General features: G+C 41.8%; 1 long non-coding RNA gene across 1 annotated transcript; it reads left to right on the top strand.

Moving 5' to 3' along the window:
• The first annotated feature begins 624 nt into the window (after positions 1-624).
• Positions 625-22650, top strand: LOC139356841 (uncharacterized). Its single transcript, XR_011609294.1, has 3 exons — positions 625-724; positions 20177-20400; positions 22462-22650. It is a non-coding gene; the product is annotated as an uncharacterized lncRNA (long non-coding RNA).
• The last annotated feature ends 1375 nt before the right edge of the window (positions 22651-24025 follow it).

Genomic DNA, 24025 nt, shown 5'->3' with positions numbered 1-24025 from the left:
AAGTGTCAGATTGGGATTTGAACTTAAATCTCCAAAGTTGACATGGGAGTGAGAAGACCAATCACTCAGCAACAGGTCCTGAGCCCTTGCCCTGTGCCAGGAAGATTCTGTGGAGGTGCTGGAGACACATGGAGAAGAAAACTTGCCTTCAGCAGATGTGAACATGTCTGATGGGGTGATGTCCACAGGCCCTCAACTTAGCACATGGCCCATCTGAGAGAAAGGGGTTCTCCTAGGGTGACAACCTTTACTAACCAGTCATGACTTATGACAGTTTACCCAGTAAAGGAGTTTGAGGTGTATCATGAGCTGATGGAAAAATACCCATGTGCCCCTCCCTTGTGGGTTGGACCCTTTACGATGTTCTTCAGTGTCCATGATCCAGACTATGCCAAGATTCTCCTTGTCTTTAAAAGATAAAAACGAAGAGGGGCTGACAGTACAGAGTAGCAATAAAGAGAGTCTCAGGGTGTCTATTGCATTAGGGAAGGACAGGTTGAAGCATTTTTAAGGGAAATCCATCATTTGATATGTTGAAGGGAAGATACCACATCCTCCTTGACATCATAGTCAGGACTCTATTGAGGGCTGTTGTAGAGAATTCTCTGATCCATTTCCAAGCAACCGTCTCTCCCTACATGGCAAACTTTTTCTGATGCTTCTATCACATTTACTTATCTCAGACCCCCAGGACTACCACTTACCGGTACACTGTGAACATACGGTAGGTTGGCGATGCAGAGGTGGTTTGCTTACAATTGGCTTAACGCCAGTGTTACACAAAGATGAGTGTTCCCCATAGATGCTTTGCCCACCAATGATGCCTGTCCTCTGGGAATGGCCAGTGCCAGGTGGAGGCTCTGGCAAGTGGACACCAGTTCTCCGTCAGGTCCCTAGTGTGGAAAATCCATGGAATTGCAGAGCTGCTTCTTGGCCGTGGCAAGATGTGTGTAGGATTCCCCCACTGGGCTTTCCTCAACTGCCTCTTGGCATGTAAGGCTGGCCTTTGCCTCACTCTGCCCCAGCTACCTAGATGGGTCACTCAGTTATAAAATGCCTCCATATCTCTCTTTGTGCTTCTGCAAAATTTCAAGCAGCCTGTGGCTCTCTCGTGTCACAGGGCACTCTGCCAGAATCAACATCTCATCTTTCTTCCTGGTAATGAAGGTGCAAGAAATGTCTGGGTATCCAGTTTCAAACTTTACTCTGCTCCCCTTTATATTCTGCTCTCACTTTTGGGCCTTTGCCCAAAAGGGATGAAAGAGGAACGTGATTGTTTCTCCTTTGGAGTTATTTTCTCTTCTTTATCTACAAATTCTGTCTTCAGTGTGTTCAATTCCGTGAGGAGGGAGCCTTTGTTTCTGGCTATTTTTCTTCTTTCTTTCTTTTTCCTTTTTTTTTTTTTTTTTTTGTGGTTGGTTGGTTGTGAGGGCATATGGGCAGGCCACACAAGGAAAGCCATCCTTCCTGCTCATATTTTCTTCAGTCCCCATTGTCTTCAACTCACAACCTTAGTTCCTTCCCAGAGAAGCCAAGAATTTCTCTCCCACTCTTGCTTTTTTTCTCTTACTCTTTTGTTCTCTTTTCCTTTGGTTTGTATTCCCTGCTGGAGCCTAAAAATTGTCTCCTCCTCAGAGAAAAGGATAATTTTATGCTTTGAAGTATGATAACTGTACAGTTACATGAGAAAAGAGCAGAATAATATGCAGAGTATGGGATGTCAAGTTATTTACCTGCCACACATCCATACTTCTTTTTCAGTCCCACTGCAGAAGCACAGTGGCCAAAAAAGGAGAGCTGAGAATCCTGCTCTTATTGTTTCTGGCCAGACCCACCCAGATCATCTTATCCCCTGCTTTTTATTTTGAAAATTTTCAACCCTGCATGTCTAAAACACCAAAAGCAATGGTAACAAAAGCCAAAATTGACAAATGGGATCTAATTAAACTAAAGAGCTTCTGCGCAGCAAAAGAAACTACCATCAGAGTGAACAGGCAACCTACAGAATGGGAGAAAAGTTTTGCAATCTACTCATCTGACAAAGGGCTAATATCCAGAACCTACAAAGAACTCAAACAAATTTACAAGAAAAAAACAAATAACCCCATCAAAAAGTGGGCAAAGGATATGAACAGACATTTCTCAAAAGAAGACATTCATACAGCCAACAGACACATGAAAAAATCCTCATCATCACTGGCCATCAGAGAAATGCAAATCAAAACCACAATGAGATACCATCTCACACCAGTTAGAATGGCAATCATTAAAAAGTCAGGAAACAACAGGTGCTGGAGAGGATGTGGAGAAATAGGAACACTTTTACACTGTTGGTGGGATTGTAAACTAGTTCAACCATTGTGGAAAACAGTATGGCGATTCCTCAAGGATCTAGAACTAGAAGTACCATATGACCCAGCCATCCCATTACTGGGTATATACCCAAAGGATTATAAATCATGCTGCTATAAAGACATATGCACACGTATGTATATTGCGGCACTATTCACAATAGCAAAGACTTGGAATCACCCAAATGTCCATCAGTGACAGACTGGATTAAGAAAATGTGGCACATATACACCATGGAATACTATGCAGCCATAAAAAATGATGAGTTCATGTCCTTTGTAGGGACATGGATGCAGCTGGAAGCCATCATTCTCAGCAAACTATCGCAAGAACAGAAAACCAAACACCGCATGTTCTCACTCATAGGTGGGAACTGAACAATGAGATCACTTGGACTCGGGAAGGGGAACATCACACACCGGGGCCTATCATGGGGGGTAGGGAGGGATTGCATTGGGAGTTATACCTGATGTAAATGATGAGTTGATGGGTGCTGACAAGTTGATGGGTACAGCTCACCAACATGGCACAAGTATACATATGTAACAAACCTGCACGTTATGCACATGTACCCGAGAACTTAAAGTATAATAATAATTAAAAAAAAAGAAGAAGAAAAAAAAAGAAATTGTGTTTGGCTACAGAGGACCCCAAAATTGTGGCTCAAACACGCAAAGGTATTTTCTCTCACATAGAAATGCATTTTAAGGTAGGCAGATGAGGGCTGTGCAGTGGCGCAGCAGAGTGTCCAAGGACTGAGACCTTCTGTCTTTCTGCTCTAGCCACTGACACGCACAGCCTATCTTCGAATCCACCTCAGAGTCCAGGATGGCTAAAGAGGGCATTAGCTTCCTATCAGCTTTCTTTCTAGCCAGGAGGAAAAGGAAAGGATTCAGGGCAAAAGCCTCCTCCCTCCCTTTTAAGAAGCCTTCCTGTAAGTCCCACAAAACAAATCCAGTCAGCCAGAGCCTGGCCACACAGTCACACCCCATCTCAAGGGAAAGGCGATCTTTGAACTGAGCATGTTCTGTTAGTAAGGAGAGTGGGGAGAATGGGTTTTGGTTTAGAGAATTTGCCCAGTCTGCAATAACTAGCATACACACACACACACACACACACACACACACACACACACAGAGAAAAAAAAAAAGAAGAAAATTTTCAACCCTACAGGAGAAATTTTGAACACCCATTGTACCCTTCTCTAGTGTCATTAATTGATATCATGTTCCCATATTTGCTTTTCTTTTAATTACATTCATTTTATTGTGGTAAAATATATATAACCTAAAATTTACCTTTATAAATCACTTTTAAGTATAAAGTTTAATGGCATTAAATACATTTACATTGTTGTGCAACTATCACCTCCATCTATCTTCAGAACTTTTTCATCTTCCCAAACTGAAACTCTGTACATATTAAACCTAACTCCCCATTTTCCCCTACCCCCAGCCTCAGGCAACAACCATTCTACTTTCTGTCATTTTAAATTTCCCTATTCTAGGAACCTCCATAAGTAGAATCATACAATATTGCCCTTTTGTAACTGGCTTATTTCATGTAGCACAATGTCCTCAAGGGTCATTCATGTTGTAGCATGTATCAAAACGTCCTTTCTTTTTAAGGTTGAATTTCCGTTGTATGTATATACAACCTTTTGTTTATCCATTCCTCTGACAATGGACACCTGGATAACTTCCATCAGTTGGCTTTTGTGAATTATACTGTCATGAATGTGCATGTACAAATATCTCTTTGGGTCGTTTCAATTATTTCAAGTAGATACCAAAAAGTGGAATTACTGAGTCACATGATAATTCTACATATAATTTTTTGAAGAACTGTGATACCATTTTCCACAGTGGCTGCACCATTTCACATAGCCACCAGCAATGCACAAGAGTTCCAATTTCTTCACATTCTCACCAACATTTGTTATTTCCGGGGACTTAAAATAATAATAATAATAATAATGATAGCTACCCCAGCTGGGTGCAGTGACTCACACCTGTAATCCCAGCATTTTGGGAGGCCAAGGCAGGCAGATCGCTTGAGCCCAGGAGTTCAAGACCTGGGCAACATGGCAAAATCTCACCTCTATTAAAAAAAAAAAAAAATAGACCAGGTGCAGCGGCTCAGGCCTGTAATCCTAGCACTTTGGGAAGCCGAGTCAGGTGATTACTTGAGGTCAGGAGTGCAAGACCAGCCTGGCCAACATAGTGAAATCCTATCTCTACTTAAAAAAAAAAAAAATACAAAAATTAGCCAGGCATGGTGACACAGGCCTGTAATCCCAACTACTTTGGAGGCCGAGGCAGGAGAATTGCTTGAATCTGAGAGGCAGAGGTTGCAATGAGCTGACATAGCACCACTGCACTCCAGCCTGGGCAACAGAGCGAGACTTTGTCTCAAGAAAAATAAAAAGTAAAAATACATTGTATTATTTAAAATAATAATAATGGCTATATTAATGGATGTGAAATGGTATCTTATGGTAGTTTTTATTTGCGTTTCTCTAGTGATTAACTATGTTGAACATCTTTTCATATGCTTACTGGCCACTTATATATCATCTTCGGGGAAATGTCTATTCAAGTTTGCTGCACCTTTTTCATTTGTTCTTTGGTTTCTTTGTTGTTGAGTTGCAGCAGTTCTTTATATCTTCTGGATATTCATCCCTATCAGATATATGATTTGTAAATTTCTTCTCCCATTCCATTGATGTCCTTTTTACTCTGTTGATAATGTCCTTTCATGAGCAAAAGTTTTTTGTGTTATCAGGTCCAGTTTATCTATTTATTCTTTTGCTGCCTGTGCTTTTGGCATCATATCCAAAATAATTGTTGCCAACTCCTGTGGCAAGAAGTTTTCCTTAAGTTTTCTTCTAAGAGTTTTATAGTTGTAGCTCTCACATTCAGTTCTTTGATTCATTTAGTGTTAATTTTTTATATGGTGTAAGGTCTGCATTTGTTCACAGATTGTTAGATGATAGATAGATAGATAGATAGATAGATAGATAGATAGATAGATAGATAGCTAGATGGAGCCAAATAACCTTTTATTCATTTTTGTCTGAGTTAATAGAGGTTAAAAAATAGTGATTTTCTATTTCTTCTACATTTTTCAGCTTTCCCTATCTATAATGAGGAACTTTCCTCCTCTCCCCACCCCCATCTGCCTTTCTCTCACTCTCACCTTCTGTCTCTCTGTTTCTCTCTCTTTCTGTCTTTCTGCGTATCAGTATGGATTCATGGATTGTTAAGAAAACAGTGTATTGAATTTCGTTACCATCGTTATCTTTTTCGATGGCCAAATTGTCCCAGATGTGGAGAAGGAGACAAAGCAAGAGAAGAGGCTGGTAGACATGGGCCCAGTCATTCAGAACTTTGTAGGCGGAGCAATGGTGAGCATAAAAGGAGAGAAGTACTGTGAATATCTGTGTGTTTTGAAACATCACTCAGACAGCTGTGTGATGACTGACTGGAAGGAATCAAGGCTGGAGACAAGGAATCCGCCTTATCCTGCTGCCCTGTCCAAGGGACAGATGATGGAGGCCTGGACAAAGGTAAAGGGGTGGAGATGGAAATAATTGTGTGAATTCAAGAGATACTAATGAATGTGCCAATATTTTTTACATGGTGGTGTCAAGCTGTCAAGCAGTCCTTAAGCTGCTTAGCTCGTTCACTGCACATTCATAAATTCAGTCAGCAAAAAGCCAGCGAGCCTGAATGGATTTAGACTGTTTATTACTCACGGCATAATAGGTATCATGAGCTTCACATTAACATCAGCTCCACTAACTCCCTAGGTCCCATAGGTGCAACGCAGAGCAACTCAGGTTAGTACCATGCGCACCAGGGTCTGTATTACATTTGAGGAATTCTGACACTACAAGATCCTAACCATATATAGGGGCTATTGCCAAAAATGCTCTTCCTCACCCCTAGAAATAGACATTGTATTTTATGTGTGTGTGGCAAAATACACATAAAGTTTGCCATTTAACCATTTTAAAAATCCAATTCAGTGACATTAAGTATATTCACAGTGCTATCCACCTATCATCTCTGTCTAGTTCCAGAATTTTTCATCACTCCAAACAGAAACCTCATACCCATCTTAAGCATTTTTTCCCCATTCCTCCCTTGCCCCAGTCACGGACAACAACTAATCTGCATTTTTGTCTCTATGAATTTACTTATTCTGGATTTTTCATATAAATGGAGTCACACAATATGTGACCCTTTGCATTTTGCCTCTTTCACTTAGCATAATGTTTTCAAGATTCATATATTTCGTAGCATTGTTTCTTTTCAAGAATTATATTCTACCATATGAATATATAACATTGTTTATCCATTCATTTGTTAATAGACCTTTGAATTGTTTCAACTTTTGGCTATTATGAATAATGCTGATTTCAAAAAAACGAAAAACTTTTGTATGCCAAGGGCCACTAAAAGCAACCTGTGCCTCCCAGGTTCAAGTGATTCTCCTGCCTCAGTCTCCCAGGTAGCTGGAACTACAGGCATGCACTACCACGCCTGACTAATTGTGTATTTTTAGTAGAGACAGGGTTTCATAATGTCGGCCAGGCAGGTCTCAAACTACTGACAAGTAATCCACCCACCTCAGCCTCCCAAATTGCTGAGATAACAGGAATGAGTCAATGCACCAGGCCAAGACCAATTTTATTTTGGTTTGCATTTCCCTAATGGTTGAATATCATCTCCCTGTTTGCTGGCCGTTGATATTGAATATCATCTTATTTGTTTGCTGGCCCATTGTTTATCTTTGGAGATGTCTATTCAAGTACTTTGCCCATGATTAATTGGGCTGTCTTTTTATTGTTCAGTTGTAGTAGTTTTTAAATATGTATCGTACACAAGGTTTTTAATCAGATATATGATTTGCCAACATTTTCTATTATTCTGTGGTTTGTCTTTTTACCCTTTTAGTGACCCTTGATACACAAAAGCTTTTCATTTTTATGAAATCTAACTTCTTTATTTTTCCTTTTGCTGCCTGTGCTTTTACTATCATTTTTAAGAAAGCATTTCCCTGTCCAAATTCGTGAAGACCCTCCCCTATTTTTTCTTCTAAGAGTTTTGTAGTTTTGACTCTTATATATAGGTCTTTAGTCCTTTTTTTGGGTGAAAGAAGCCTAAAGTAGGGGCATTTGTTTAGTTATTTATCTTTTATTTTAGATTCCAGGGGTACATGTGCAGGCTTGTTACCTGGGTATACTGCATGATACTGTAAAGTTTGGAGTATAAATTATGCCATCACCCAGGTAATGAACACAGTACCCAACAATTAGTTTTTCAGTCCTTGCCCCCTTTCCTTCCTCCCCAACCCCAGTAGTCCAGAGTGTCTGTTGTTGCCATCTTTATGTCCATGAGTACCCAATGTTTAACTCCTACTCATAAGTGAGATCATGCAGAATTTGGTTTTCTGTTCCTACATTAATTCACTTAGGATAATGTCCTGCACCTGCATCCATGTTGCTGCAATGATGTGATTTCATTGGTTTTTTTTTCTTTGGTACGTTTTCAGTTAATTTTTATATATAGTGTGAGATAAAGGTACACTTAATTATTGTGCCCCTAGGCATTTGGTTTTCCCAACACCATTTGTTGAAGGGACCATTTTCCCCATTGAATGGTATTTGCATCCTTGTTGAAAATGAATTTACAACAGACGTATGGGTTTATTTTTGGATTCTCATATCTACACTTAATGCCAGTACCACTTACCACCACTGTGAACATTGACTCTATCGAGGGCTGTTGTAGAGGATTCTGTGATCCATTTCCAAGCAATCTTCTCTCCCTACATTGCAAATTTTTTCTGATGCTTCCATCACATTTCCTTACCTCAAATCCCCAGGATTACCACTTAACTGTAAACGTAACATGGGTTGGCGATGCAGAGGTGGTTTGCTTACAATTGGCTTAACGCCAGTGTTGCACAGAGGTGGTGTTCAACATAGATGCTTTGCCCACTAATGATGCCTGTCCTCTGGGAATGGCCAGTGCCAGGTGGAGGCTCTGGCAAGTGGACACCAGTTCTCCATCAGATCCCTAGTGTGGGAATTCCATGGAATTGCAGAGCTGCTTCTTGGCCGTGGCAAGATGTGTGTAGGATTCCCCCACTGGGCTTTCCTCAACTGCCTGTTGGCATATAAGGCTAACCTTTGCCTCACTCTCCCAGCTACCTAAATGGCTCACTCAGTTATAAAATGCCTCCACACCTCTCTTCATGCTTCTGCAAAATTTCAAGCAGCCCATGGCTCTCTCATGTCACAGGTCACTCTGTGAGAATCACAATCTTTGCATCCTTGTTGAAAATGAATTGACAACAGATGTATGGGCTTTTTTGGACTCTGATAGCTACACTTAAGGCCAGTACCACATTGTTTTGGTGACTATAGCTTTGCAGTAAAGTCACTCATACATGCATCAAGATGTATGAGTTCTCCAGCTTTGTTGTTCTTTTTCAAGGTGGTTTTGACTGTTTTGTTTCCCTTGAAATATGATACAAATGTTAGAATTGGCTTTTTCCATTTCTGCAAAGAAGGCCAATGTGATTTTCACAGGGATTCCATTGAATCTGCAGATCAACTTGGAGAGTATTGTCATCTGCACAGTATTGTCTTTCAATTTATTAACATGGATGTCTTTTTACTTATGTACATTTTCTTTAATTTCTTTCAGCAGTGTTTTTTAGTTTTCAGTATACAAGTCTTTTGTTTCGTTTGTTAAATTTATTCTTAAGTATTTTATGTTTTGATGTTATTGCAAATAGAGTTTTTTAAACTTTCTTTTCAGACTGTTCATTGCTAGTGTACAGAAATACAACTGATTTTGGTGTGTTGATTTTGTATGCTGCAAAGTTTCTAAAATAAACAAATAAGCAAAAGAGTTGGAAGCATGATCTCAAAAAGCTATTTGCACACCCGTATTCATGGAAGCATCATTCACAATATCTAAGAGGTGGAAGTAACCCAAATATCCATTGACAGATGCATGAATAAACAAAATGTGGTATATGCATACAAGGGAACGTTATTCAGTCTTTAAAATGAAGGAAACCCTGTTATATGCTGCAACATGGATGAATCTCGAGGGCATTATGCTAAGTGAAATAAGCCAGTCACAAAAAGACAAACACAGTATGATTTCACTTATATGAAATACCTAAAGTAACCAAAATTCATAGAAACAAAGTAGAAAGGTGGTTGCCAGCAGCCTAGGGAAGAAGGAAGTGAGGAGTGGTTAATGGGAATAGAGTTTCAGTTTTGCAAGGTGAAAAAGTTCTGGAGATCTGTCACTCAACAATGGAAATTCGTTTAACACTACTGACTTGTGCACTTAAAAATAGTTAAAATGGGCCGGGCGTGATGGCTCACACCTGTAATCCCAGCACTTTGGGAGGCCAAGGTGGGCAGATCACCAGGTCAGGAGATTGAGACCATCCTGGCTGACATGGTGAAACCCCGTCTCTACTAAAAATACAAAAAAAAATTAGCCGGGTATGGTGGCAGGTGCCTGTAGTCCCAGCTACTGAAAAGGCTGAGGCAGGAGAATTGCATGAACCTGGGAGGTTGCAGTGAGCCAAGATCACACCACTGCACTCCAGTCTGGAGACAAGAGTGAAACTCTGTCTTTAAAAAAAAAAAAAAAAGTTAAGATGGTATATTTTTTGTTATGTAGTTTTTACCAGAATTAAACATTTTTTTCTTTTTCTTTTTTTTTTTTTTTTTTTGAGACGGAGTCTCGCTCTGTCACCCAGGCTGGAGTGCAGTGGCGTGATCTCGGCTCACTGCAAGCTCCACCTCCCCGGTTCAAGTGATTCTCCTGCCTCAGTCTCCCAAGTAGCTGGGACTACAGGTGCCTGCCACCACACCCAGCTAATTTTTTTGTATTTTTAGTAGAGACGGGGTTTCACCATGTTTGCCAGGATGGTCTCGATCTCCTGACCTCGCGATCTGCCCACCTCGGCTTCCCAAAGTGCTGGGATTACAGGTGTGAGCCACCGCACCAGGCCCAGAATTAAACATTTTTTTTTAATCATAAGGGTATGAACCAACCTCACTGAAGGAGGTGAGGGAGAAAGAGCTGACCTAACTACCTTTGGAAATGAGTGGAGTCGGTAAGACTAAAGTTGCACATACCACTGTACACTAGTTGGTAAAGCTTTTTTTCATGGGGGCATGGCTTAACAAATCTGATATGGCTACACATATACATTGAAATTAAACAATTAAATAAGTGGATGGCAAACGGTAGGTGCCAGATTTCTCACTGTTAGAGTGGTAATTTATAGACAAGCAGGGAGAGAAAGCTATAGATTGATCCATGTAATCATGGATTAGAAGTGGAAACATCAGTATGAACTTGTGTTTCATAGAGACACAGATATTTTTACATATAGAGATATTTATAGATATGTATATATGCTCAGGTTAGTGTACACCTTTATGTTTCTTTGCTCTGTTAGCTAAGACAGGCTAAAAGAAACTATACCCCAGCAGCAATGACCACACCTAACACTCAGATCTTGGTTTCTAATACCCTTCTCCAATAAAAGAAAGTAAGTCTCCCTGGAGAAAAGGCTGATCCAAGACTTGGTCAGGAAATACACAGAATGAACCTGGAGTATTTTGTAGTGCCAGAAAGTAATGGCTAAAAAGCAAAACAAAACAGACAAAACTCACCACACTGATGGATGCAGATCAAAGAAGCAAGAGTCAACAAAATATCTCCCAATAACCAAAGTCAGAACAATTTGAATATAACAAATAAGGCAGTACTGGACTATAACCCAGAGTATAAAGTAAATATCCATTAATCCATATGGATATAAATAAATGATCGAATATATTAATAAATGGAGGGAAAGGAACAGATTCCCCCATGCAGAAGAATTCCAAATAATTTGTGTAGACACTCTGCCCTCAAGGAAAGAAGTATAACTCCCCCACTTTAGGTGTGGCTTGTGCATTGTGACTTCCTCACAAAAAATACGATATGAAAAGAGGGAGCTGGGAGCAGTGGCTCACACCTGTAATCCCAGCACTTTTGGTGGCTGAGGTGGGCTGATCACGAGGTCAAGAGATCAAGACCATCCTGGCCAACATGGTGAAACCCCATCTCTACTAAAAATACGAAAATGAGCCAGGCATTGTGGCGCAGTCCTGTAGTCCCAACTACTCAGGAGGTGGAGGAGGGAGAATCACTTGAACCCGAGATGCAGAGGTTGCAGTGAGCTGAGATCACGCCACTGCACTCAAGCCTGGGGACAGAGTGAGACTCCATCTAAAAAGAAAAACAAGAAAAAGAAAAGAGAGAAGCAGAGTAACTTTACAGTGGAGAAACCTGAAAAAGAATACCTCAGCAAGGCAATCAAGGTGAACATTAACAACCATAAGTCACACTGATGGTAAGTATGCCTGATATCTCTGTAGTCATCCTCCCAATAACCCATAACCCTGGTCTGATGAGAAAAAAACATCAAATTGCAATAGTGGGCATTCTACAAAATACCAGCACCACTCAAAACCGTCAAAGTCATCAAAAACAAGGGAAGTCTGAGAAACCGCCACAGCCAAGAGGAGCCTAAGGAAATTAGAAGACAACTAAATGTAACATGATATCCTGAATGGAATCTTAGAGCAGAAAACAACATTAAGTAAAAGTTAAGGAAATCTGAAAAACTACCCACTTTAGTGAATAAAGTATCAATACTGGTTCATAAATTGTAACAAATGTACCATATTAATATAAGACATCAATAACAGGGGAAACTGGATGCAGAGTGCACAAGAACTCTGTACTATCCTCTCAATTTTTCTATGTATCTAAAACTGTTCATGGCCAGGCGCCATGGCTCACACTTGTAATCCCAGCACTTTGGGATGCTAAGGCAGGCAGATTGCTTGAGCCTAGGAGTTGAAGACCAGCCTGGGCAACATGGTAAAACCCAGTCTCTTCCAAAAAATTAGCTGAGTATGGTGCACACGCCTGTAGTCCCAGCTACTCAGCAGGCTGAGGTGGGAGAATTGCTTGAGCCCAGGAAGTCGAGGCTGCAGTGAGCCATGATTGCTCCACTACACTCCAGCTTCAGCAACGCAGTGAGACCCTGTCTCAAAAAAATGTAAATAAATAAATAAAACTGTTCTGAAAATAAAGTTCATTTTAAAATCCTAAGGATTCCAAAAGAAGAAGAAGAAGAAGAAGAAGAAGAAGAAGAAGAAGAAGAAGAAGAAGAAGAAGAAGAAGAAGCAGCAGCAGCAGCTATAAAAACTAATAAATGAGTCAAGAAGGCTTCAGGAGAGAAGAAAGTTGTGAAGTAAAACATTCACTCAGCAGGATTGGGATGTTCAAACCCTGCACATTCCAAAAATTAGACTGGCTTATTCCATTCCAAGATGGCTGAATAGGAACAGCTCTGGTCTGCAGCTCCCAGCTTGATTGACACAGAAGATGGGTGATTTCTGCATTTCCAACTGACATACCTCATTCATCTCACTGGGTCTGGTTGGACAGTGGGTGCAGCCCACAGACAGCTAGCCAAAGCAGGGCAAGGAATTGCCTCACCCAGGAAGCACAAGGAGTCGGGGGATTTCCCTTTCCTAGCCAAGGGAAGCCATGACAGACTGTACTTGGAAAAACAGGACACTCCTTTCCAAATACTGCACTTTTCCAACAATCTTAGCAAGTGGCAGACCAGGAGATTCTATCCCATGCCTGGCTCAGTGGTCCCACACCCACGGAGCCTTGCTCACTGCTAGCGCAGCAGTCTGAGATCATCCTGTGAGGCAGCAGCCTGGTGGGGGAGGGACATCTGCCATTGCTGTGGCTTCAGTAGGTAAACAAAGTGGCCAGGAAGCTCAAACTGAGTGGAGCACACCACAGCTCAGGAAGGCCTGCTGCTTCCATATACTCCAACTCTGTGGGCAAGGCACAGCTGAACAAAAGGCAGCAGAAACTTCTGCAGACTTAAACATCTCTGTCTGACAGCTCTGAAGAGAGCAGTGGTTCTCCCAGCACAGGGTTTGTGCTCTGAGAACAGACGGACTGCCTCAACAAGTGGGTCCCTGACCCCCATTTGCCTAACTGGGAGACAACTCCCAGTAGGGGCCGACAGATACCTCATACAGGCAGGTGCCCCTCTGGGACAAAGTTTCCAGAGGAAGGATCAGGCAGAAATATTTGCTATTCTGCAGTATTTGCTGTTCTGAAGCCTCTGCTGGTGATACCCCGGCAAACAGGGTCTAGAGTGTACCTCCAGCAAACTCCAACAGACCTGCAGCTGAGAGACCTGACTGTTAGAAGGAAAACTAACAAACAGAAAGGAATAGCATCAGTATCAACAAAAATGACATCCACACCAAAAACCCATCTATAGGTCACCAACATCAAAGACCAAAGGTAGATAAAACCACAAAGATGGGAGAAACCAGAGCAGAAAAGCTGAAAACTCTAAAAACCAGAGTGCCTCTTCTCCTCCAAAGGATCACAGCTCCTCACCAACAATGGAACAAAGCTGGACAGAGAATGACTTTGACGAGTTGACAGAAGTAGGCTCCAGAAGGTCGGTAATAACAAACTTCTCCGAGCTAAAGAAGCATGCTCTAACCCATCATAAGGAAGCTAAAAACCTTGAAAAAAGGTTAGACGAATGGCTAAGTAGAATAAACAGTGTAGAGAAGATTTTAAATGACCTGATGGAGCTGAAAACCATGGCACAAGAACTTCATGATGCATGCACAAGCTTCAATAGCCGACTTGATCAAGTGGAAGAAAGGCTAGCACTGATTGAAGATCAAATTAATGAAATAAAGTGAGAGGACAAGTTTAGAGAAAAAAGAGCAAAAAGAAATGAACAAAGCCTCCGAGAAATATGGGACTATGTGAAAAGACCAAATCTACGTGTGATTGGTGTACCTGAAAGTGATGGGGAGAATGGAACCAAATTGGAAAACACTCTGCAGGATATTATCCAGGAGAACTTCCCCAACCTAGCAAGGCAGGCCAACATTCAAATTCAGGAAACACAGAGAACACCATAAAGATATTCCTCAAGAAGAGCAACCCCAAGACACATAACTGTCAGATTCACAACAGTTGAAATGAAGGAAAAAATGTTAAGGGCAGCCAGAGAGAAAGGTCAGGTTACCCACAAAGGGAAGCCCATCAGACTAACAGTGGCTCTCTCAGCAGAAACCCTAACAACCCAGAAGAGAGTGGGGGCCAATATGCAATATTCTTAAAGAAAAGAATTTTCAACCCAGAATTTCGCATCCAGCCAAACTAAGCTTCATAAGTAAAGGAGAAATAAAATCCTTTACAGATAAGCAAATGCTGAGAGATTTTGTCACTACCAGGCCTGCCTTACAAGAGCTCCTGAAGGAAGCACTAAACATGGAAAGGAACAACCAGTACCAGCCACTGCAAAAACATGCCAAATTGTAAAGACCATCAATGCTAGGAAGAAACTGCATCAATTAATGAGCAAAATTACCAGCTAACATCATAATCACAGGATCCAATTTATATATAACAATATTAACCTTAAATGTAAATGGGCTAAATGTCCCAATTAAAAGACACAGACGGGCAAATTGGATAAAGAGTCAAAACCCATCAGTGTGCTGTATTCAGGAGACCTATCTCACATCCAGAAACATACATAGGCCCAAAATAAAGGGATGAAGGAAGATCTACCAAGCAAATGGAAAACAAAAAAAGGCAGGGGTTGCAATCCTAGTCTCTGATAAAACAGACTTTAAACCAACAAAGATCAATAGAGACAAAGAAGGCCATTACATAATGGTAAGGGGATCAATTCAACAAGAAGAGCTAACTATCCTAAATATATATGCACCCAATACAGGAGCACCCAGATTCATAAAGCAAGTCCTTAGAGACCTACAAAGAGACTTAGACTCCCACACAATAATAATGGGAGACTTTAACACCCCACTGTTGATATTAGATCAACGAGACAGAAGGTTAACAATGATACCCAGGAATTGAACTCAGCTCTGCACCTAGCAGACCTAATAGACATATACAAAACTCTCCACCCCAAATCCACAGAATATATATTCTTCTCAGCACCACATCACACTTGTTCTAAAATTGACCACATATTTGGAAGTAAAGCACTCCTCAGCAAATGTAAAAAATCGGAAATTGCAACAAACTGTCTATCAGACCACAGTGCAATCAAGTTAGAACTCAGGATTAAGAAACTCACTCAAAACTGCACAACTACTTGGAAACTGAACAACCTGCTCCTAAACGACTACTGGGTAAATAACGAAATGAAGGCAGAAATAATGATGTTCTTTGAAACCAATGAGAACAAAGACACAACCTACCAGAATCTCTGGGGCACATTTAAAGCAGAGGGAAATTTATAGCACTAAATGCCCACAACAGAAAGCAGGAAAGATCTAAAATCGACACCCTAACATCACAATTAACAGAGCTAGAGAAGCAAGAGCAAACACATTCAAAAGCTAGCAGAAGACAAAGAGGAGCTGATGTCATTCCTTCTGAAACTATTCCAATCAATAGAAAAAGAGGGAATCCTCTCTAACTCATTTTATGAGGCCAGCATCATCCTAATACCAAAGCCTGGCAGAGACACAACAACAAAAAAGAGAATTTTACACCAATATTCGTGATGAACATTGATGCAAAAATCCTCAGTAAAATACTGCCAAACCGAATCCAGCAGCACATCGAAAAGCTTGTCCACTACAATCAAGTTGGCTTCATCCCTAGGATGCAAGGCTGGTTCAACATACATGAATCAATAAATATAATCCATCACATAAACAGAACCAATGACAAAAACCACAAGATTATCTCAATAGATGCAGAAAAGGCCTTCAACAAAATTCAACAGCCCTTCATGCTAAAAAAAAAAAAAAAAAAAAAAAAAAAAAAAAAAAAAAAACTCTCAATAAACTAGGTATTGATGGAATGTATCTCAAAATAATAAAAGCTGTTTATGACAAACCCACAGTCAATATCATATTGAATGGGCAAAAACTGGAAGCATTTCCTTTGAAAACCAGTACAAGACAAGGATGCCCTCTCTCACCACTTCTATTCAACATAGTGTTGAAAGTTCTGGCTAGGGCAATCAGGCAAGAGAAAGAAATAAAAGGTATTCAATTAGGAAAAGAGGAAGTCAAACTATCCCTGTTTGCAGATGACATGATTGTATATTTAGAAAACCCCATGGTATCAGACCAAAATCTCCTTAAGCTGATAAGCAACTTCAGCCAAGTCTCAGGATACAAAATCAATGTGCAAAAATCACAAGCTTTCCTATGCACCAATAACAGACAGAGAGCCAAATCATGAATGAACTCCCATTCACAATTGCTTCAAAGATAATGAAATACCTAGGAATCCAACTTACAAGGGATGTGAAGGACCTTTTCAAGGAGAACTACAAACCACTGCTAATGAAATAAAAGAGGATACAAACAATGGAAGAACATTCCATGCTCATGGATAGGAAGAATCAATATCATGAAAATGGCCATACTGCCCACGGTAATTTATAGATTCAATGCCATCCCCATCAAGCTACCTATGACTTTCTTCACAGAATTGGAAAAAACTACTTTAAAGTTCATATGGAACCAAAAAGAGCCCGCATTGCCAAGACAATACTAGGGAAAAAGAACAATGCTGGAGGTATCATTCTACCTGACTTCAAACTATACTACAAGGCTACAGTAACCAAAACAGCATGGTACTGGTACCAAAAAAGATATATAGACCAATGGAACAGAACAGAGCCCTAAGAAATAACACCACACATCTACAACCATCTGATCTTTGACAAACCTGACAAAAACAAGAAATGGGGAAAGGATTCCCAATTTAATAAATGGTGCTGGGAAAACTGGCTAGCCATATGTAGAAAGCTGAAACTGGATCCCTTCCTTACACCTTATACAAAAATTAATTCAAGTTGGATTAAAGATTTAAATGTTAGACCTAAAGCCATAAAAACCCTAAAAGAAAACCTAGGCAATACCATTCAGGACATAGGCATGGGCAAGGACTTCATGACTAAGACATCAAAAGCAATGGCAACAAAAGTCAAAATAGACAAATGGGATCTAATTAGACTAAAGAGCTTCTGCACAGCAAAAGAAACTACCATCAGAGTGAACAGTCAACCTACAGAATGGGAGAAAATTTTTACAATCTACCCATCTGACAAAAGGCTAATATCCAGAATCCACAAAGAACTTAAACAAATTTACAAGAAAAAATCAAACAACCCTATCAAAAAGTGGGCAAAGGATATGAACAGACACTTCTCAAAAGAAGACATTCATACAGCCAACAGACACATGAAAAAATGCTCATCATCACTGGTCATCAGAGAAATGCAAATCAAAACCACAATGAGATACCATCTCACACCAGTTAGGCAATCATTCAAAAGTCAGAAAACAACAGATGTTGGAGAGGATGTGGAGAAATAGGAATGCTTTTACACTGTTGGTGGGACTGTAAAATAGTTCAACCATTGTGGAAGACAGTGTGGCGACGCCTCAAGAATCTAAAACTAGAAATACCATTTGACTCAGTGATCCCATTACTGGGTATATACCCAAAGGATTATAAATCATGCTACTATAAAGACACATGCACACGTATGTTTATTGTGGCACTATTCACAATAGCAAAGACTTGGGACCAACTCAAATGTCCATCAATAATAGACTGGATTAAGAAAATGTGGCACATATACACTATGGAATACTGTGCAGCCAAGAAAAGGATGAGTTTATGTCTTTGCAGGGTCATGGATGAAGCTGGAAACCATCATTCCCAGCAAACTATCACAAGAACAGAAAACTAAACACCGCATGTTCTCACTCATAGGTGGGAACTGAACAGTGAGAACACTTGTACACAGGGTGGGGAACATCACACACCAGGCCTCTCGGGGGGTAGGGGGCTGGGGGAGGGATAACATTACGAGAAATACCTAATGTAAATGACGAGTTGATGGGTGCAGCAAACCAACATGGCACATGTATACTTATGTAACAAACCTGCACGTTGTGCACATGTACCCTAGAACTTAAAGTATAATAATAAAATAAATTTTAAAAAGATTAGAATGGCTTTTGACTGGCTCCTGGGAGACAACCTCTGAGCCCCATCTTGCCAGAAAAGAGTGTCTGCCTGCCTGGGCCACACTAGACAGTCTGTGCAAATCATGTGATTTATAGGGAGGCCTTGGGCCATGCTCATCAGTTCGCCTCAGGAATGGCTGGACACTGAGTAACTGAAGTCAGTCCATAGATGCTACAAGCTTACATGACTGGCTCCCAGTAAAAAATGAATAAATAAATAAGTACATGAAAATTTAAAAACCCTGGGTACCAAGGCTGGGATGAGCATCCCTAGTTGGTCGTATTTTATATGTGTTGTCACGCATCATTTCTGGGAGAATTAAGTGTTGTTCATAAAACTCCACTGGGTAAAGACTACTGGAATCTCACTTCTGGTCTCTCCTGGACACCCCCTATACACTTTTTTCCTTTGCTGATTTTAGTCTGTATCTTTTCACTCTAATAAACTGTAACCATGAGTATAATAGGTTTTCTGAATTCTCTGAGTCCTTCCAGGGAATCTTCAAACCTTAGAGTGATCTTGAGGACCTCCAACACTAAGATTAATATACAAAAATCAATTGTATTTGTTTGTAATAGTAATGAACAGCTAGAAAATGATATTAAAGACATAATTCCATTTACAATAGCAGCCAAAAGTACAAAATATGTAGGAATAAATGTTATAAAAATATATTCAAAGCCTATAGACAAAGCCAAAGTACAACGCATTGCTAAATAATTCCAGATTTTGGCCAGGTATGGTAGTTCATGCCTGTAATCAATTCCAGCACTTTGGGAAGCTGAGGCAGGTGGATGACTTGAGGCCAGGAGTTCGAGACCAGCCTGGCCAATATGTTGAAACCCCATCTCTACTAAAAACACAAAAATTAGCCATGCATAGTGGTGTATGCTGGTAATCCCAACTACTTGGGAGGCTGAGACATGAGAATCACTTAAACCCAAGAGGAGGAGGCTCAAGTGAGCCAAGATTGTACCACAACACTCCAGCCTAGGCGACAGAGTGAGACTCTGTTTCTCCATTAAAAATAAAATACAAAATATAAAAATAAAAATAAAATAAAAATTATAGAATTCCCATTTCACTCTTTTTATAGATGGAACTCTTTGATGAGATGCTCCGTCTTTCTATTTTCTAAAACACATTACTCATGGCTATTTTAATGTTTCTGTCTGAATACTCAATATCTGTTTCTCCTAAGAGATTATTTCTGTTGTCTGCTTTGGTTTTGCTTTGGCTTGGTGAATGGGTCATTGTGCCTACCGATTTCTTATTAAATGCTGAGCACTGTGTATGAGAGATCATAGAGACTCTGGTTGGTGTTACCTCTAGCTAAAGAGGGTCAAGCTATCTTCTGGAAGACACACAGAATACTGGCAGAGCCCCACAGTGTGGTCCATAGGACGTAGGCAATTTGGACACAGGATTTCCTTTTGACGTTTGCAAATTGCTTTGCTTTACAGTAGTTGTAATTATACTGTACATTTATTTTGTTCCAGTTCTCTCTATGTCAGAGCCAAAATAAGCACAAAATGCACCCATAAAGGTTGGAGTTTCAGGCATATGTAAGGAAAAGGGTCAATAGACACAGATGAGCATTTTTGTGATGTGATTTTCATCTCTCTTTCCAGGACAAATGGAAGAAGACCATTGCTGATGCACATCTGAAATCTTCTGAACACATTTCCCAGCGACCCCGAACACTATTATGAGTATACTTTCAGTCACAAGATAGTCATTAGGGCTGCTCTCACAAAATACCATAGACTGGATCGCTTATAAGCAACAGAAACGTAGTACTCACAGTTCTGGAGGCTGGATGTCTGAGATGAGGGTGCAGCGTGGTCAGGTTCTGGTAAGGGCTTTCTTCAGCATAGTATTCACAGTTCTGGAGGCTGGACATTTGAGATGAGGGTGCAGCATGGTCAGGTGCTGGTGAGGGCTCTCTTCAGGGCTACAGACCGCTGTCCTCTTGCCATGTCCTCACATGGCAGAAAGAGAGCAAGACAGCTCTCCGGGGTCCCTTTTATAAGGGCACTAATCTCATTCATGAGGGCTCCATCCTCATGACCTAATTTTTTCCAAAAGGCCCCACCTTCTAATAACATCACACTGGGGGCTAAGATTTAAACACATGAATTTGAGGGGGACACATACATTCAGACCATAACACCAGGGCAGTGCCCAAGTGAACAGGTCATGAGTAAAGGACAAAAAGTAAACTCAGGCCGGGCGCGGTGGCTCAAGCCTGTAATCCCAGCACTTTGGGAGGCCGAGACGAGCGGATCACGAGTTCAGGAGATCGAGACCATCCTGGCTAACACGGTGAAACCCCGTCTCTACTAAAATACAAAAAAAATTAGCCAGGCGAGGTGGCGGGCGCCTGTACTCCCAGCTACTCGGGAGGCTGAGGCAGGAGAATGGCGTGAACCCGGGAGGCGGGGCTTGCAGTGAGCTGAGATCCGGCCACTGCACTCCAGCCTGGGCAACACAGCTAGACTCCGTCTCAAAAAAAAAAAAAAAAAAAAAAAAGAAGTAAACTCATTTGCCACCAGTCATTTCATCCATTAGTATGCTGCTCCACCTCTTCTCTTCCAGAAGCCTCAGACTCCTGCCCAGAAGTGGTGTCTAATATTACCAAACTCATCCACCTTTGCCAGAATACTTTCCTGCATCACAACGACCTGGTTTACAAATTCAGCCATCAGAGCTTCCATTTTATTTATTTATTTACTTTTTTTTTTTTTTTTTGAGACGGAGTCTCGCTGTCGCCGGGGCTGGAGTGCAGTGGCCGGATCTCAGTTCACTGCAAGCTCCGCCTCCCGGGTTTAGGCCATTCTCCTGCCTCAGCCCCCGAGTAGCTGGGACTACAGGCGCCCGCCACCTCGCCCGGCTAGTTTTTTTTTTGTTTTTTTTTTTGTTTTTTTTTGTTTTTTTTTTGAGGCGGAGTCTGGCACTCTTGCCCATACTGGAGTGCAGTGGCCCGATCTCGGCTCACTGCAAGCTCCGCCTCCTGGGTTCCCGCCATTCTCCTGCCTCAGCCTCCCGAGTAGCTGGGACTACAGGCGCCCGCCACCTCGCCCGGCTAGTTTTTTTGTATTTTTTAGTAGAGACGGGGTTTCACCGTGTTAGCCAGGATGGTCTTGATCTCCTGACCTCGTGATCCGCCCATCTCGGCCTCCCAAAGTGCTGGGATTACAGGCTTGAGCCACCGCGCCCGGCCAGAGCTTCCATTTTAATAAAGATTGCCAGGTCACCATGACCACACAGGTTTGTCTTGGGCTTTGCATTGCCTGAGACCTCTATAAAACAACCAGTTGCCTAAGACACAAACCCTGGTGATGGGTGCTTTCATTGTGGTGGTTGGGCAAAATACAGCATAGAGATAGTCCTCAAGAAATAAATGGTAGATAAACTTGAGGCAGGGCAAGGCCAGTTCTAGAATCCCGAACACCTGACTTCTAGCCAGGGTTCTATCTGCTCTCACATCTCCCCAAGCATCCATCAGTGGCCACTCCACTCAGACCCGCAGCCTGGGCAGACTCCCCTATATGCACTGGTAATGGGGGAGTTCCTGGTCCAGCATTGATCTTCTCATCAATTTTCACTTTCAGTCCATAACACCAGGGCAGTGCCCAAGTGAACAGGTGAAGGACAAAAAGTAAACTTCACATTGATAGGAAGAGCAATGCTGAACCAGTAACTGTATAAGTTCTGCCATCTTGTGGCTGTTCAATATATTACAAGCAGGCCAGGCGCAATGGTTCACATCTGTAATCCCAGCATTTTGGGAGGCGAAGGCGGGAGGATCATGAGGTCAGGAGTACCAGATGAGCCTGGCCAACATAGTGAAACCCCGTCTCTACCAAAAATGCAAAAATTAGCCGGGCATAATGTCGTGCGCCTGTAATCCCAGCTACTCGGGGAGCTGAGGCAGGAGAATTGCTTGAACCCGGGAGGCAGAGGTTGCAGTGAGCAGAGAGCGCACCACTACACTCCAGCCTGAGCGACAGAGAAAGACACCATCTCAAAAAAAAAAAGATATTGCAACCAATACAGAGAGCAGGAACTGATATTACGTATGGAGAAAGCAATAAACTTTGTCAACAAGTTTTTGGAAAGCGTTCAGCCTCTGACAGTCCACCACCACCCCTACGCCCCTCCACACACACTGTACACTGTGGTGGAATTGATTAAGTGTAGATAGATTCAACCCTTAAGAAAAACAATAGAAAGTACATACCTTACAAGAGCCTCAGAAATGCTCATATTCTTGGATGGAGTGATTGAATCTCCATCTCCTGAGAGTTAGTCCTATAAAAAACGGTCATTGCTTCAGGGCTTTACTGTAAGTGGCACAAGGACCAGGGTCAAGCAGGTAAAGACAGAGGCAGAGACCAGAGATCCATGAGGAGTGGCCAGGAACCAGCCCAAGCCAGGACAGGAACTGGAGTAGAGAAAAAGAGGACCAGGAGCACAGCCAGCCAGGATGCTTGGTTGGGGTTCAGGGAAGTGGGAGGCTGAGCCTATGCTTTCCAGGCAGATGGGAAACCTCTGGGCTCAGCTGAACCATCAGCCAAGCCTGGGCTTACCCAGCCCAGCTGGGTTGCAAACTAAATCTAGACTCTAACCAAATTGCAGACTATTTCTAGACCCTACCCTACCAAGTAAAGAATGACTTTTGGGAAGAGGTAAAACTACGTTTAAGACCCTCAGCTTGGTGAGGTAACAGGGGTGAACATAGAGTGCACAATGGCTGGTGAGCAATGGGAATGGGCAATGACTGACAGACAGCTGGCTGTGCATGGCAACCATGGGTCTAAAGCATGCTAGGTCTTGTGCTAGGGCTTTGCACTGGATGGTCACCACAGATAAAAGGAGATCCTGAGACCTGGGGAGGCTAAGTGATGTAAGTAGCTGAGCTGGTATTGGCTAACTCGCATTCATTCATTCAGCAAACATTGAGTATTTGTTCGATGCAGACACTATGCCAGTTTTCCTGGGGACATCCCGCCCTCCAAGAGCTGAGGCTGAGATGTAGTAAAAGATGTCAGGGACACACCCCAAGGAAGGTGAGGCTAGCAGAAGGAAAAACATGAACAACACAGGCAAGGAGACGTGTGGTGAGGGAGGGGAGGGGAGGCAGGAGAAGTTCCAGCAGTAGTGTGTTGACAGCACTGGAAAAGGAGAAGGAGGTGGAGTCATCTAGTGGCTGCTCGAGATATTGCAGGCAAGGAAAGGAAAATCACGATGGCTGTCATTCGCTGAGCATACTATATGCTTTCTTTACATCTATTAACTCATTCACTCTTCACCACAACCTCATAAGATGGGCCTCATTTTATCCCTAATGTGCATATTCAGTCCCTGATATACCCTTGTTAGGGTACATCCCGCTAATATAAAATTGGCAGGATGAGATTTGCTCAGGGAAATTTGGCTTCAAGCTCACGCACATAGCCACTAGGCTACACCTGCCT

The sequence above is a fragment of the Macaca nemestrina genome, chromosome 1, assembly GCF_043159975.1.
Source record: "Macaca nemestrina isolate mMacNem1 chromosome 1, mMacNem.hap1, whole genome shotgun sequence".
In the NCBI taxonomy this organism is placed as follows: Eukaryota; Metazoa; Chordata; class Mammalia; order Primates; family Cercopithecidae; genus Macaca; species Macaca nemestrina.
This window is presented reverse-complemented; position numbering and strand designations above follow the sequence as displayed.